Here is a 16,357-nt window from a genome sequence, read left to right as displayed (position 1 = left end):
AAAATGTGACTCGCCGGATGACGAGGCATTTGGCTACCTTAAGAGCGTCATAGTTACTGCAGGCAGCTGCTCTCCCTTCTTTGAAACTTTCCTCCCTTTAAATCGTACTGTGGCCAGTCCTGCAAAAGCGATACGCCACCACCTGTCCATGTTACCGTTGTCTGAGTTACCTCAACAACGATTTCCTCGAGTTTTCAAATCAATTTCGCCGAGTGACGAGGCATTTGGCTACCTTAAGAGAGTCATAGTTACTGTTGCCAGCTGCTCGACCTACCTTCTTTCTTTCCACTCTTTAATTATTACTGTGGTCAGTCGTGCAGCAGCAATATGCCACTACATGTAAACCTTAACGTTGTCTGAGCTACCTTATCGAAGATATCCTCGAGTTTGAAAAAAAAATTTTACATCTTGACGAGGCATTGGGCTACCTTAACAGATTCATAGTACTCCTGCCTGCTGCTCCCACTTTTCTAAGCCCATTCTCTCTATCATTCTTGCTATGGATTGTCCTACGGAACCGATGTGCCACTATATGTCCACGTTAACGTCGTCTCTGTTACTCCCACTACGAGTCTCTCGAGTTAGCAATGTGACTCGCCGGATGGCGAGGCATTTGGATACCTTAAGAGCGTCATAGTTACTGCAGGCAGCTGCTCTCCCTTCTTTGAATCTTTCCTCCCTTTAAATCGTACTGTGGTCAGTCCTGCAGAGGCGATACGCCACCACCTGTCCATGTTACCGTTGTCTGAGTTACCTCAACAACGATGTCCTCGAGTTTTCAAATAAATTTCGCCGAGTGACGAGGCATTTGGCTACCTTAAGAGAGTTATAGTTACTGTTGCCAGCTGCTCGACCTACTTTCTTTCTTTCCACTCTTTAGTTATTACTGTGGTCAGTCCTGCAGCAGCAATATGCCACTACATGTAAACCTTAACGTTGTCTGAGCTACCTTATCGAAGATATCCTCGAGTTTGAAAAAAAAATTTTACATCTTGACGAGGCATTGGGCTACCTTAAGAGATTCATAGTACTCCTGCCTGCTGCTCCCACTTTTCTAAGCCCATTCTCTCAATCATTCTTGCTATGGCCTGTCCTACGGAATCGATGTGCCACTATATGTCCATGTTAACGTCGTCACTGTTACTCCCACTACGAGTCTCTCGAGTTAGCAAATGTACCTCGCCGGATGACGACTAATTTGGCTACCTTAAGAGAGTCATAGTTACTGCAGCCAGCTGCTCCCCCTTCTTTGAATCTTTCCTCTCTTTAATTCGTACTGTGGTGTCCTGCAGAAGCGATACGCCACCACCTGTCCATGTTACCGTTGTCTGAGTTACTTCAACGACGATTTCCTCGAGTTTTCAAATAAATTTCGCCGAGTGACGAGGCATTTGGCTACCTTAAGAGAGTCATAGTTACTGCTGCCATCTGCCTGACCTACTTTCTTTCTTTCCACTCTTTAATTATTACTGTGGTCAGTCCTGCAGCAGCAATATGCCACTACATGTAAACCTTAACGTTGTCTGTGCTACCTTAACGAAAATATCCTCGAGTTTTCAAAAAAAATTTTTCATGGTACCAAGGCATTTGGCTACCTTAAGGGAGTCATAGTACCCCTGCCTGCTGCTCCCACTTTTCTAAGCCCTTTCTCTCTATCATTCTTGCTATGGCTGTCCTACAGAACCGATGTGCCACTATATGTCCACGTTAACGTCGTCTCTGTTACTCCCACTACGAGTCTCTCGAGTTAGCAAATGTGACTCTCCGGATGACGAGGCATTTGGCTATCTTAAGAGCGTCATAGTTACTGCAGCCAGCTGCTCCCCCTTCTTTGAATCTTTCCTCCCTTTAAATCGTACTGTGGTCAGTCCTTCAGAGGCGATACGCCACCACCTGTCCATGTTACCGTTGTCTGAGTTACCTCAACAACGATTTCCTCTAGTTTTCAAATAAATTTCGCCGAGTGACGATGCATTTGGCTACCTTAAGAGAGTCATAGTTACTGTTGAAAGCTGCTCGACCTACTTTCTTTCTTTCCACTCTTTAATTATTACTGTGGTCAGTCCTTCAGGAGCAATATGCCACTACATGTAAACCTTAACGTTGTCTGACCAACCTTATCGAAGATATCCTCGAGTTTTCAAAAAAAATTTTACATGGTGACGAGGCATTTGGCTACCTTAAGGGAGTCATAGTACTCCTGCCTGCTGCTCACACTTTTCTAAGCCCATTCTCTCTATCATTCTTGCTATGGCCTGTCCTACGGAACCGATGTGCCACTATATGTCCAAGTTAACTTCGTCACTGTTACTCCCACTACGAGTCTCTCGAGTTAGAAAATGTGACTCGCCGGATGACGAGGTATTTGGCTACCTTAAGAGCGTCATAGTTACTGCAGGCAGCTGCTCTCCCTTCTTTGAAACTTTCCTCCCTTTAAATCGTACTGTGGCCAGTCCTGCAAAAGCGATACGCCACCACCTGTCCATGTTACCGTTGTCTGAGTTACCTCAACAACGATATCCTCGAGTTTTCAAATCAATTTCGCCGAGTGACGAGGCATTTGGCTACCTTAAGAGAGTCATAGTTACTGTTGCCAGCTGCTCGACCTACCTTCTTTCTTTCCACTCTTTAATTATTACTGTGGTCAGTCCTGCAGGAGCAATATGCCACTACATGTAAACCTTAACGTTGTCTGACCGACCTTATCGAAGATATCCTCGAGTTTTCAACAAAAAATTTCACATGGTGACGATTCATTTGGCTACCTTAAGAGAGTCATAGTACTCCTGCCTGCTGCTCCCACTTTTCTAAGCCCATTCTCTCTATCATTCTTGCTATGGCCTGTCCTACGGAACCGATGTGCCACTATATGTCCACGTTAACGTCGTCTCTGTTACTCCCACTACGAGTCTCTCGAGTTAGCAAATGTGACTCGCCGGATGACGAGGCATTTGGATACCTTAAGAGCGTCATAGTTACTGCAGGCAGCTGCTCTCCCTTCTTTGAATCTTTCCTCCCTTTAAATCGTACTGTGGTCAGTCCTGCAGAGGCGATACGCCACCACCTGTCCATGTTACCGTTGTCTGAGTTACCTCAACAACGATGTCCTCGAGTTTTCAAATAAATTTCGCCGAGTGACGAGGCATTTGGCTACCTTAAGAGAGTCATAGTTACTGTTGCCAGCTGCTCGACCTACTTTCTTTCTTTCCACTCTTTAGTTATTACTGTGGTCAGTCCTGCAGCAGCAATATGCCACTACATGTAAACCTTAACGTTGTCTGAGCTACCTTATCGAAGATATCCTCGAGTTTGAAAAAAAAATTTTACATCTTGACGAGGCATTGGGCTACCTTAAGAGATTCATAGTACTCCTGCCTGCTGCTCCCACTTTTCTAAGCCCATTCTCTCTATCATTCTTGCTATGGCCTGTCCTACGGAACCGATGTGCCACTATATGTCCACGTTAACGTCGTCACTGTTACTCCCACTACGAGTCTCTCGAGTTAGCAAATGTACCTCGCCGGATGACGACTCATTTGGCTACCTTAAGAGAGTCATAGTTACTGCAGCCAGCTGCTCCCCCTTCTTTGAATCTTTCCTCTCTTTAATTCGTACTGTGGTGTCCTGCAGAAGCGATACGCCACCACCTGTCCATGTTACCGTTGTCTGAGTTACTTCAACGACGATTTCCGCGAGTTTTCAAATAAATTTTGCCGAGTGACGAGGCATTTGGCTACCTTAAGAGAGTCATAGTTACTGCTGCCAGCTGCTCGACCAACTTTCTTTCTTTCCACTCTTTAATTATTACTGTGGTCAGTCCTGCAGGAGCAATATGCCACTACATGTAAACCTTAACGTTGTCTGAGCTACCTTATCGAAGATATCCTCGAGTATTCAAAAAAAAATGTCACATGGTGACGAGGCATTTAACTACCTAAAGAGAGTCATAGTACTCCTGCCTGCTGCTCCCACTTTTCTAAGCCCATTCTCTCTATCATTCTTGCTATGGCCTGTCCTACGGAACCGATGTGCCACTATATGTCCACGTTAACGTCGTCACTGTTACTCCCACTACGAGTCTCTCGAGTTAGCAAATGTACCTCGCAGGATGACGAGCCATTTGACTACCTTAAGAGAGTCATAGTTACTGCAGCCAGCTGTTCCCCCTTCTTTGAATCTTTCCTCTCTTTAATTCGTACTGTGGTGTCCTGCAGAAGCGATACGCCACCACCTGTCCATGTTACCGTTGTCTGAGTTACTTCAACGACGATTTCCTCGAGTTTTCAAATAAATTTCGCCGAGTGACGAGGCATTTGGCTACCTTAAGAGAGTCATAGTTACTGCTGCCATCTGCCTGACCTACTTTCTTTCTTTCCACTCTTTAATTATTACTGTGGTCAGTCCTGCAGGAGCAATATGCCACTACATGTAAACCTTAACGTTGTCTGTGCTACCTTATAGAAAATATCCTCGAGTTTTCAAAAAAAGTTTTCATGGTACCAATGCATTTGGCTACCTTAAGGGAGTCATAGTACCCCTGCCTGCTGCTCCCACTTTTCTAAGCCCTTTCTCTCTATCATTCTTGCTATGGCTGTCCTACAGAACCGATGTGCCACTATATGTCCACGTTAACGTCGTCTCTGTTACTCCCACTACGAGTCTCTCGAGTTAGCAAATGTGACTCTCCGGATGACGAGGCATTTGGCTATCTTAAGAGCGTCATAGTTACTGCAGCCAGCTGCTCCCCCTTCTTTGAATCTTTCCTCCCTTTAAATCGTACTGTGGTCAGTCCTGCAGAGGCGATACGCCACCACCTGTCCATGTTACCGTTGTCTGAGTTACCTCAACAACGATTTCCTCGAGTTTTCAAATAAATTTCGCCGAGTGTCGATGCATTTGGCTACCTTAAGAGAGTCATAGTTACTGTTGAAAGCTGCTCGACCTACTTTCTTTCTTTCCACTCTTTAATTATTACTGTGGTCAGTCCTGCAGGAGCAATATGCCACTACATGTAAACCTTAACGTTGTCTGAGCTACCTTATCGAAGATATCCTCGAGTTTTCAAAAAAAAATGTCACATGGTGACGAGGCATTTAACTACCTAAAGAGAGTCATAGTACTCCTGCCTGCTGCTCCCACTTTTCTAAGCCCATTCTCTCTATCATTCTTGCTATGGCCTGTCCTACGGAACCGATGTGCCACTATATGTCCACGTTAACGTCGTCACTGTTACTCCCACTACGAGTCTCTCGAGTTAGCAAATGTACCTCGCAGGATGACGAGCCATTTGACTACCTTAAGAGAGTCATAGTTACTGCAGCCAGCTGTTCCCCCTTCTTTGAATCTTTCCTCTCTTTAATTCGTACTGTAGTGTCCTGCAGAAGCGATACGCCACCACCTGTCCATGTTACCGTTGTCTGAGTTACCTCAACAACGATGTCCTCGAGTTTTCAAATAAATTTCGCCGAGTGACGAGGCATTTGGCTACCATAAGAGAGTTATAGTTACTGTTGCCAGCTGCTCGACCTACTTTCTTTCTTTCCACTCTTTAGTTATTACTGTGGTCAGTCCTGCAGCAGCAATATGCCACTACATGTAAACCTTAACGTTGTCTGAGCTACCTTATCGAAGATATCCTCGAGTTTGAAAAAAAAATTTTACATCTTGACGAGGCATTGGGCTACCTTAACAGATTCATAGTACTCCTGCCTGCTGCTCCCACTTTTCTAAGCCCATTCTCTCTATCATTCTTGCTATGGCCTGTCCTACGGAACCGATGTGCCACTATATGTCCACGTTAACGTCGTCACTGTTACTCCCACTACGAGTCTCTCGAGTTAGCAAATGTACCTCGCCGGATGACGACTCATTTGGCTACCTTAAGAGAGTCATAGTTACTGCAGCCAGCTGCTCCCCCTTCTTTGAATCTTTCCTCTCTTTAATTCGTACTGTGGTGTCCTGCAGAAGCGATACGCCACCACCTGTCCATGTTACCGTTGTCTGAGTTACTTCAACGACGATTTCCTCGAGTTTTCAAATAAATTTCGCCGAGTGACGAGGCATTTGGCTACCTTAAGAGAGTCATAGTTACTGCTGCCAGCTGCTCGACCAACTTTCTTTCTTTCCACTCTTTAATTATTACTGTGGGCAGTCCTGCAGGAGCAATATGCCACTACATGTAAACCTTAACGTTGTCTGAGCTACCTTATCGAAGATATCCTCGAGTTTTCAAAAAAAAATGTCACATGGTGACGAGGCATTTAACTACCTAAAGAGAGTCATAGTACTCCTGCCTGCTGCTCCCACTTTTCTAAGCCCATTCTCTCTATCATTCTTGCTATGGCCTGTCCTACGGAACCGATGTGCCACTATATGTCCACGTTAACGTCGTCACTGTTACTCCCACTACGAGTCTCTCGAGTTAGCAAATGTACCTCGCAGGATGACGAGCCATTTGACTACCTTAAGAGAGTCATAGTTACTGCAGCCAGCTGTTCCCCCTTCTTTGAATCTTTCCTCTCTTTAATTCGTACTGTGGTGTCCTGCAGAAGCGATACGCCACCACCTGTCCATGTTACCGTTGTCTGAGTTACTTCAACGACGATTTCCTCGAGTTTTCAAATAAATTTCGCCGAGTGACGAGGCATTTGGCTACCTTAAGAGAGTCATAGTTACTGCTGCCATCTGCCTGACCTACCTTCTTTCTTTCCACTCTTTAATTATTACTGTGGTCAGTCCTGCAGGAGCAATATGCCACTACATGTAAACCTTAACGCTGTCTGTGCTACCTTAACGAAAATATCCTCGAGTTTTCAAAAAAAATTTTTCATGGTACCGAGGCATTTGGCTACCTTAAGGGAGTCATAGTACCCCTGCCTGCTGCTCCCACTTTTCTAAGCCCTTTCTCTCTATCATTCTTGCTATGGCTGTCCTACAGAACCGATGTGCCACTATATGTCCACGTTAACGTCGTCTCTGTTACTCCCACTACGAGTCTCTCGAGTTAGCAAATGTGACTCTCCGGATGACGAGGCATTTGGCTATCTTAAGAGCGTCATAGTTACTGCAGCCAGCTGCTCCCCCTTCTTTGAATCTTTCCTCCCTTTAAATCGTACTGTGGTCAGTCCTGCAGAGGCGATACGCCACCACCTGTCCATGTTACCGTTGTCTGAGTTACCTCAACAACGATTTCCTCGAGTTTTCAAATAAATTTCGCCGAGTGACGATGCATTTGGCTACCTTAAGAGAGTCATAGTTACTGTTGAAAGCTGCTCGACCTACTTTCTTTCTTTCCACTCTTTAATTATTACTGTGGTCAGTCCTGCAGGAGCAATATGCCACTACATGTAAAACTTAACGTTGTCTGAGCTACCTTATCGAAGATATCCTCGAGTTTTCAAAAAAAATTTTACATGGTGACGAGGCATTTGGCTACCTTGAGGGAGTCATAGTACTCCTGCCTGCTGCTCCCACTTTTCTAAGCCCATTCTCTCTATCATTCTTGCTATGGCCTGTCCTACGGAACCGATGTGCCACTATATGTCCAAGTTAACGTCGTCACTGTTACTCCCACTACGAGTCTCTCGAGTTAGCAAATGTGACTCGCCGGATGACGAGGCATTTGGCTACCTTAAGAGCGTCATAGTTACTGCAGGCAGCTGCTCTCCCTTCTTTGAAACTTTCCTCCCTTTAAATCGTACTGTGGTGTCCTGCAGAAGCGATACGCCACCACCTGTCCATGTTACCGTTGTCTGAGTTACTTCAACGACGATTTCCTCGAGTTTTTAAATAAATTTCGCCGAGTGACGAGGCATTTGGCTACCTTAAGAGAGTCATAGTTACTGCTGCCAGCTGCTCGACCTACTTTCTTTCTTTCCACTCTTTAATTATTACTGTGGTCAGTCCTGCAGGAGCAATATGCCACTACATGTAAACCTTAACGTTGTCTGAGCTACCTTATCGAAGATATCCTCGAGTTTTCAAAAAAAAATGTCACATGGTGACGAGGCATTTAACTACCTAAAGAGAGTCATAGTACTCCTGCCTGCTGCTCCCACTTTTCTAAGCCCATTCTCTCTATCATTCTTGCTATGGCCTGTCCTACGGAACCGATGTGCCACTATATGTCCACGTTAACGTCGTCACTGTTACTCCCACTACGAGTCTCTCGAGTTAGCAAATGTACCTCGCAGGATGACGAGCCATTTGACTACCTTAAGAGAGTCATAGTTACTGCAGCCAGCTGTTCCCCCTTCTTTGAATCTTTCCTCTCTTTAATTCGTACTGTAGTGTCCTGCAGAAGCGATACGCCACCACCTGTCCATGTTACCGTTGTCTGAGTTACTTCAACGACGATTTCCTCGAGTTTTTAAATAAATTTCGCCGAGTGACGAGGCATTTGGCTACCTTAAGAGAGTCATAGTTACTGCTGCCATCTGCCTGACCTACTTTCTTTCTTTCCACTCTTTAATTATTACTGTGGTCAGTCCTGCAGGAGCAATATGCCACTACATGTAAACCTTAACGTTGTCTGTGCTACCTTAACGAAAATATCCTCGAGTTTTCAAAAAAAATTTTTCATGGTACCGAGGCATTTGGCTACCTTAAGGGAGTCATAGTACCCCTGCCTGCTGCTCCCACTTTTCTAAGCCCTTTCTCTCTATCATTCTTGCTATGGCTGTCCTACAGAACCGATGTGCCACTATATGTGCACGTTAACGTCGTCTCTGTTACTCCCACTACGAGTCTCTCGAGTTAGCAAATGTGACTCTCCGGATGACGAGGCATTTGGCTATCTTAAGAGCGTCATAGTTACTGCAGCCAGCTGCTCCCCCTTCTTTGAATCATTCCTCCCTTTAAATCGTACTGTGGTCAGTCCTGCAGAGGCGATACGCCACCACCAGTCCATGTTACCGTTGTCTGAGTTACCTCAACAACGATTTCCTCGAGTTTTCAAATAAATTTCACCGAGTGACGATGCATTTGGCTACCTTAAGAGAGTCATAGTTACTGTTGAAAGCTGCTCGACCTACTTTCTTCCTTTCCACTCTTTAATTATTACTGTGGTCAGTCCTGCAGGAGCAATATGCCACTACATGTAAACCTTAACGCTGTCTGTGCTACCTTAACGAAAATATCCTCGAGTTTTCAAAAAAAATTTTTCATGGTACCGAGGCATTTGGCTACCTTAAGGGAGTCATAGTACCCCTGCCTGCTGCTCCCACTTTTCTAAGCCCTTTCTCTCTATCATTCTTGCTATGGCTGTCCTACAGAACCGATGTGCCACTATATGTCCACGTTAACGTCGTCTCTGTTACTCCCACTACGAGTCTCTCGAGTTAGCAAATGTGACTCTCCGGATGACGAGGCATTTGGCTATCTTAAGAGCGTCATAGTTACTGCAGCCAGCTGCTCCCAGTTCTTTGAATCTTTCCTCCCTTTAAATCGTACTGTGGTCAGTCCTGCAGAGGCGATACGCCACCACCTGTCCATGTTACCGTTGTCTGAGTTACCTCAACAACGATTTCCTCGAGTTTTCAAATAAATTTCGCCGAGTGACGATGCATTTGGCTACCTTAAGAGAGTCATAGTTACTGTTGAAAGCTGCTCGACCTACTTTCTTTCTTTCCACTCTTTAATTATTACTGTGGTCAGTCCTGCAGGAGCAATATGCCACTACATGTAAAACTTAACGTTGTCTGAGCTACCTTATCGAAGATATCCTCGAGTTTTCAAAAAAAATTTTACATGGTGACGAGGCATTTGGCTACCTTGAGGGAGTCATAGTACTCCTGCCTGCTGCTCCCACTTTTCTAAGCCCATTCTCTCTATCATTCTTGCTATGGCCTGTCCTACGGAACCGATGTGCCACTATATGTCCAAGTTAACGTCGTCACTGTTACTCCCACTACGAGTCTCTCGAGTTAGCAAATGTGACTCGCCGGATGACGAGGCATTTGGCTACCTTAAGAGCGTCATAGTTACTGCAGGCAGCTGCTCTCCCTTCTTTGAAACTTTCCTCCCTTTAAATCGTACTGTGGTGTCCTGCAGAAGCGATACGCCACCACCTGTCCATGTTACCGTTGTCTGAGTTACTTCAACGACGATTTCCTCGAGTTTTTAAATAAATTTCGCCGAGTGACGAGGCATTTGGCTACCTTAAGAGAGTCATAGTTACTGCTGCCAGCTGCTCGACCTACTTTCTTTCTTTCCACTCTTTAATTATTACTGTGGTCAGTCCTGCAGGAGCAATATGCCACTACATGTAAACCTTAACGTTGTCTGAGCTACCTTATCGAAGATATCCTCGAGTTTTCAAAAAAAAATGTCACATGGTGACGAGGCATTTAACTACCTAAAGAGAGTCATAGTACTCCTGCCTGCTGCTCCCACTTTTCTAAGCCCATTCTCTCTATCATTCTTGCTATGGCCTGTCCTACGGAACCGATGTGCCACTATATGTCCACGTTAACGTCGTCACTGTTACTCCCACTACGAGTCTCTCGAGTTAGCAAATGTACCTCGCAGGATGACGAGCCATTTGACTACCTTAAGAGAGTCATAGTTACTGCAGCCAGCTGTTCCCCCTTCTTTGAATCTTTCCTCTCTTTAATTCGTACTGTAGTGTCCTGCAGAAGCGATACGCCACCACCTGTCCATGTTACCGTTGTCTGAGTTACTTCAACGACGATTTCCTCGAGTTTTTAAATAAATTTCGCCGAGTGACGAGGCATTTGGCTACCTTAAGAGAGTCATAGTTACTGCTGCCATCTGCCTGACCTACTTTCTTTCTTTCCACTCTTTAATTATTACTGTGGTCAGTCCTGCAGGAGCAATATGCCACTACATGTAAACCTTAACGTTGTCTGTGCTACCTTAACGAAAATATCCTCGAGTTTTCAAAAAAAATTTTTCATGGTACCGAGGCATTTGGCTACCTTAAGGGAGTCATAGTACCCCTGCCTGCTGCTCCCACTTTTCTAAGCCCTTTCTCTCTATCATTCTTGCTATGGCTGTCCTACAGAACCGATGTGCCACTATATGTGCACGTTAACGTCGTCTCTGTTACTCCCACTACGAGTCTCTCGAGTTAGCAAATGTGACTCTCCGGATGACGAGGCATTTGGCTATCTTAAGAGCGTCATAGTTACTGCAGCCAGCTGCTCCCCCTTCTTTGAATCATTCCTCCCTTTAAATCGTACTGTGGTCAGTCCTGCAGAGGCGATACGCCACCACCAGTCCATGTTACCGTTGTCTGAGTTACCTCAACAACGATTTCCTCGAGTTTTCAAATAAATTTCGCCGAGTGACGATGCATTTGGCTACCTTAAGAGAGTCATAGTTACTGTTGAAAGCTGCTCGACCTACTTTCTTCCTTTCCACTCTTTAATTATTACTGTGGTCAGTCCTGCAGGAGCAATATGCCACTACATGTAAACCTTAACGTTGTCTGAGCTACCTTATCGAAGATATCCTCGAGTTTTCAAAAAAAATTTTACATGGTGACGAGGCATTTGGCTACCTTAAGGGAGTCATAGTACTCCTGCCTGCTGCTCCCACTTTTCTAAGCCCATTCTCTCTATCATTCTAGCTATGGCCTGTCCTACGGAACCGATGTGCCACTATATGTCCAAGTTAACGTCGTCACTGTTACTCCCACTACGAGTCTCTCGAGTTAGCAAATGTCACTCGCCGGATGACGAGGCATTTGGCTACCTTAAGAGCGTCATAGTTACTGCAGGCAGCTGCTCTCCCTTCTTTGAAACTTTCCTCCCTTTAAATCGTACTGTGGCCAGTCCTGCAAAAGCGATACGCCACCACCTGTCCATGTTACCGTTGTCTGAGTTACCTCAACAACGATTTCCTCGAGTTTTCAAATAAATTTCGCCGAGTGACGAGGCATTTGGCTACCTTAAGAGAGTCATAGTTACTGTTGCCAGCTGCTCGACCTACCTTCTTTCTTTCCGCTCTTTAATTATTACTGTGGTCAGTCCTGCAGGAGCAATATGCCACTACATGTAAACCTTAACGTTGTCTGACCAACCTTATCGAAGATATCCTCGAGTTTTCAACAAAAAATTTCACATGGTGACGATTCATTTGGCTACCTTAAGAGAGTCATAGTACTCCTGCCTGCTGCTCCCACTTTTCTAAGCCCATTCTCTCTATCATTCTTGCTATGGCCTGTCCTACGGAACCGATGTGCCACTATATGTCCACGTTAACGTCGTCTCTGTTACTCCCACTACGAGTCTCTCGAGTTAGCAAATGTGACTCGCCGGATGACGAGGCATTTGGCTACCTTAAGAGCGTCATAGTTACTGCAGGCAGCTGCTCTCCCTTCTTTTAAACTTTCCTCCCTTTAAATCGTACTGTGGCCAGTCCTGCAGAAGCGATACCCCACCACCTGTCCATGTTACCGTTGTCTGAGTTACTTCAACAACGATTTCCTCGAGTTTTCAAATTAATTTCGAAGAGTGACGAGGCATTTGGATACCTTAAGAGAGTCATAGTTACTGCAGCCAGCTGCTCCCCCTTCTTTGAATCTTCCCTCCCTTTAAATCGTACTGTGGTCAGCCCTGCAGAGCGATACGCCACCACCTGTGCATGTTACCGGTGTCTGATTTACTTCAACGACGATTTCCTCGAGTTTTCAAATAAATTTCGCCGAGTGACGAGGCATTTGGCTACCTTAAGAGAGTCATAGTTACTGCTGCCAGCTGCTCGACCAACTTTCTTTCTTTCCACTCTTTAATTATTACTGTGGTCAGTCCTGCAGGAGCAATATGCCACTACATGTAAACCTTAACGTTGTCTGAGCTACCTTATCGAAGATATCCTCGAGTTTTCAAAAAAAAATGTCACATGGTGACGAGGCATTTAACTACCTAAAGAGAGTCATAGTACTCCTGCCTGCTGCTCCCACTTTTCTAAGCCCATTCTCTCTATCATTCTTGCTATGGCCTGTCCTACGGAACCGATGTGCCACTATATGTCCACGTTAACGTCGTCACTGTTACTCCCACTACGAGTCTCTCGAGTTAGCAAATGTACCTCGCAGAATGACGAGCCATTTGACTACCTTAAGAGAGTCATAGTTACTGCAGCCAGCTGTTCTCCCTTCTTTGAATCTTTCCTCTCTTTAATTCGTACTGTGGTGTCCTGCAGAAGCGATACGCCACCACCTGTCCATGTTACCGTTGTCTGAGTTACTTCAACGACGATTTCCTCGAGTTTTTAAATAAATTTCGCCGAGTGACGAGGCATTTGGCTACCTTAAGAGAGTCATAGTTACTGCTGCCATCTGCCTGACCTACTTTCTTTCTTTCCACTCTTTAATTATTACTGTGGTCAGTCCTGCAGGAGCAATATGCCACTACATGTAAACCTTAACGTTGTCTGTGCTACCTTAACGAAAATATCCTCGAGTTTTCAAAAAAAATTTTTCATGGTACCGAGGCATTTGGCTACCTTAAGGGAGTCATAGTACCCCTGCCTGCTGCTCCCACTTTTCTAGGCCCTTTCTCTCTATCATTCTTGCTATGGCTGTCCTACAGAACCGATGTGCCACTATATGTCCACGTTAACGTCGTCTCTGTTACTCCCACTACGAGTCTCTCGAGTTAGCAAATGTGACTCTCCGGATGACGAGGCATTTGGCTATCTTAAGAGCGTCATAGTTACTGCAGCCAGCTGCTCCCCCTTCTTTGAATCTTTCCTCCCTTTAAATCGTACTGTGGTCAGTCCTGCAGAGGCGATACGCCACCACCAGTCCATGTTACCGTTGTCTGAGTTACCTCAACAACGATTTCCTCGAGTTTTCAAATAAATTTCGCCGAGTGACGATGCATTTGGTTACCTTAAGAGAGTCATAGTTACTGTTGAAAGCTGCTCGACCTACTTTCTTCCTTTCCACTCTTTAATTATTACTGTGGTCAGTCCTGCAGGAGCAATATGCCACTACATGTAAACCTTAACGTTTTCTGAGCTACCTTATCGAAGATATCCTCGAGTTTTCAAAAAAAATTTTACATGGTGACGAGGCATTTGGCTACCTTAAGGGAGTCATAGTACTCCTGCCTGCTGCTCCCACTTTTCTAAGCCCATTCTCTCTATCATTCTTGCTATGGCCTGTCCTACGGAACCGATGTGCCACTATATGTCCAAGTTAACGTCGTCACTGTTACTCCCACTACGAGTCTCTCGAGTTAGCAAATGTGACTCGCCGGATGACGAGGCATTTGGCTACCTTAAGAGCGTCATAGTTACTGCAGGCAGCTGCTCTCCCTTCTTTGAAACTTTCCTCCCTTTAAATCGTACTGTGGTGTCCTGCAGAAGCGATACGCCACCACCTGTCCATGTTACCGTTGTCTGAGTTACTTCAACGACGATTTCCTCGAGTTTTTAAATAAATTTCGCCGAGTGACGAGGCATTTGGCTACCTTAAGAGAGTCATAGTTACTGCTGCCAGCTGCTCGACCAACTTTCTTTCTTTCCACTCTTTAATTATTACTGTGGTCAGTCCTGCAGGAGCAATATGCCACTACATGTAAACCTTAACGTTGTCTGACCAACCTTATCGAAGATATCCTCGAGTTTTCAACAAAAAATTTCACATGGTGACGATTCATTTGGCTACCTTAAGAGAGTCATAGTACTCCTGCCTGCTGCTCCCACTTTTCTAAGCCCATTCTCTCTATCATTCTTGCTATGGCCTGTCCTACGGAACCGATGTGCCACTATATGTCCACGTTAACGTCGTCTCTGTTACTCCCACTACGAGTCTCTCGAGTTAGCAAATGTACCTCGCCGGATGAGGAGGCATTTGGCTACCTTAAGAGAGTCATAGTTACTGCAGCCAGCTGCTCCCCCTTCTTTGAATCTTCCCTCCCTTTAAATCGTACTGTGGTCAGTCCTGCAAAAGCGATGCGCCACCACCTGTCTATGTTACCGTTGTCTGAGTTACTTCAACGACGATTTCCTCGAGTTTTTAAATAAATTTCGCCGAGTGACGAGGCATTTGGCTACCTTAAGAGAGTCATAGTTACTGCTGCCAGCTGCTCGACCAACATTCTTTCTTTCCACTCTTTAATTATTACTGTGGTCAGTCCTGCAGGAGCAATATGCCACTACATGTAAACCTTAACGTTGTCTGAGCTACCTTATCGAAGATATCCTCGAGTTTTCAAAAAAAAATGTCACATGGTGACGAGGCATTTAACTACCTAAAGAGAGTCATAGTACTCCTGCCTGCTGCTCCCACTTTTCTAAGCCCATTCTCTCTATCATTCTTGCTATGGTCTGTCCTACGGAACCGATGTGCCACTATATGTCCACGTTAACGTCGTCACTGTTACTCCCACTACGAGTCTCTCGAGTTAGCAAATGTACCTCGCAGGATGACGAGCCATTTGACTACCTTAAGAGAGTCATAGTTACTGCAGCCAGCTGTTCCCCCTTCTTTGAATCTTTCCTCTCTTTAATTCGTACTGTGGTGTCCAGCAGAAGCGATACGCCACCACCTGTCCATGTTACCGTTGTCTGAGTTACTTCAACGACGATTTCCTCGAGTTTTTAAATAAATTTCGCCGAGTGACGAGGCATTTGGCTACCTTAAGAGAGTCATAGTTACTGCTGCCATCTGCCTGACCTACTTTCTTTCTTTCCACTCTTTAATTATTACTGTGGTCAGTCCTGCAGGAGCAATATGCCACTACATGTAAACCTTAACGTTGTCTGTGCTACCTTAACGAATATATCCTCGAGTTTTCAAAAAAAATTTTTCATGGTACCGAGGCATTTGGCTACCTTAAATAAGTCATAGTACCCCTGCCTGCTGCTCCCACTTTTCTAAGCCCTTTCTCTCTATCATTCTTGCTATGGCTGTCCTACAGAACCGATGTGCCACTATATGTCCACGTTAACGTCGTCTCTGTTACTCCCACTACGAGTCTCTCGAGTTAGCAAATGTGACTCTCCGGATGACGAGGCATTTGGCTATCTTAAGAGCGTCATAGTTACTGCAGCCAGCTGCTCCCCCTTCTTTGAATCTTTCCTCCCTTTAAATCGTACTGTGGTCAGTCCTGCAGAGGCGATACGCCACCACCAGTCCATGTTACCGTTGTCTGAGTTACCTCAACAACGATTTCCTCGAGTTTTCAAATAAAGTTCGCCGAGTGACGATGCATTTAGCTACCTTAAGAGAGTCATAGTTACTGTTGAAAGCTGCTCGACCTACTTTCTTCCTTTCCACTCTTTAATTATTACTGTGGTCAGTCCTGCAGGAGCAATATGCCACTACATGTAAACCTTAACGTTTTCTGAGCTACCTTATCGAAGATATCCTCGAGTTTTCAAA

This window comes from Schistocerca serialis, unplaced genomic scaffold, assembly GCF_023864345.2.
Source record: "Schistocerca serialis cubense isolate TAMUIC-IGC-003099 unplaced genomic scaffold, iqSchSeri2.2 HiC_scaffold_1353, whole genome shotgun sequence".
Lineage (NCBI taxonomy): Eukaryota > Metazoa > Arthropoda > Insecta > Orthoptera > Acrididae > Schistocerca > Schistocerca serialis.
The sequence above is the reverse complement of the archived record's forward strand: the minus strand, read 5'-3'. Positions refer to the sequence as shown.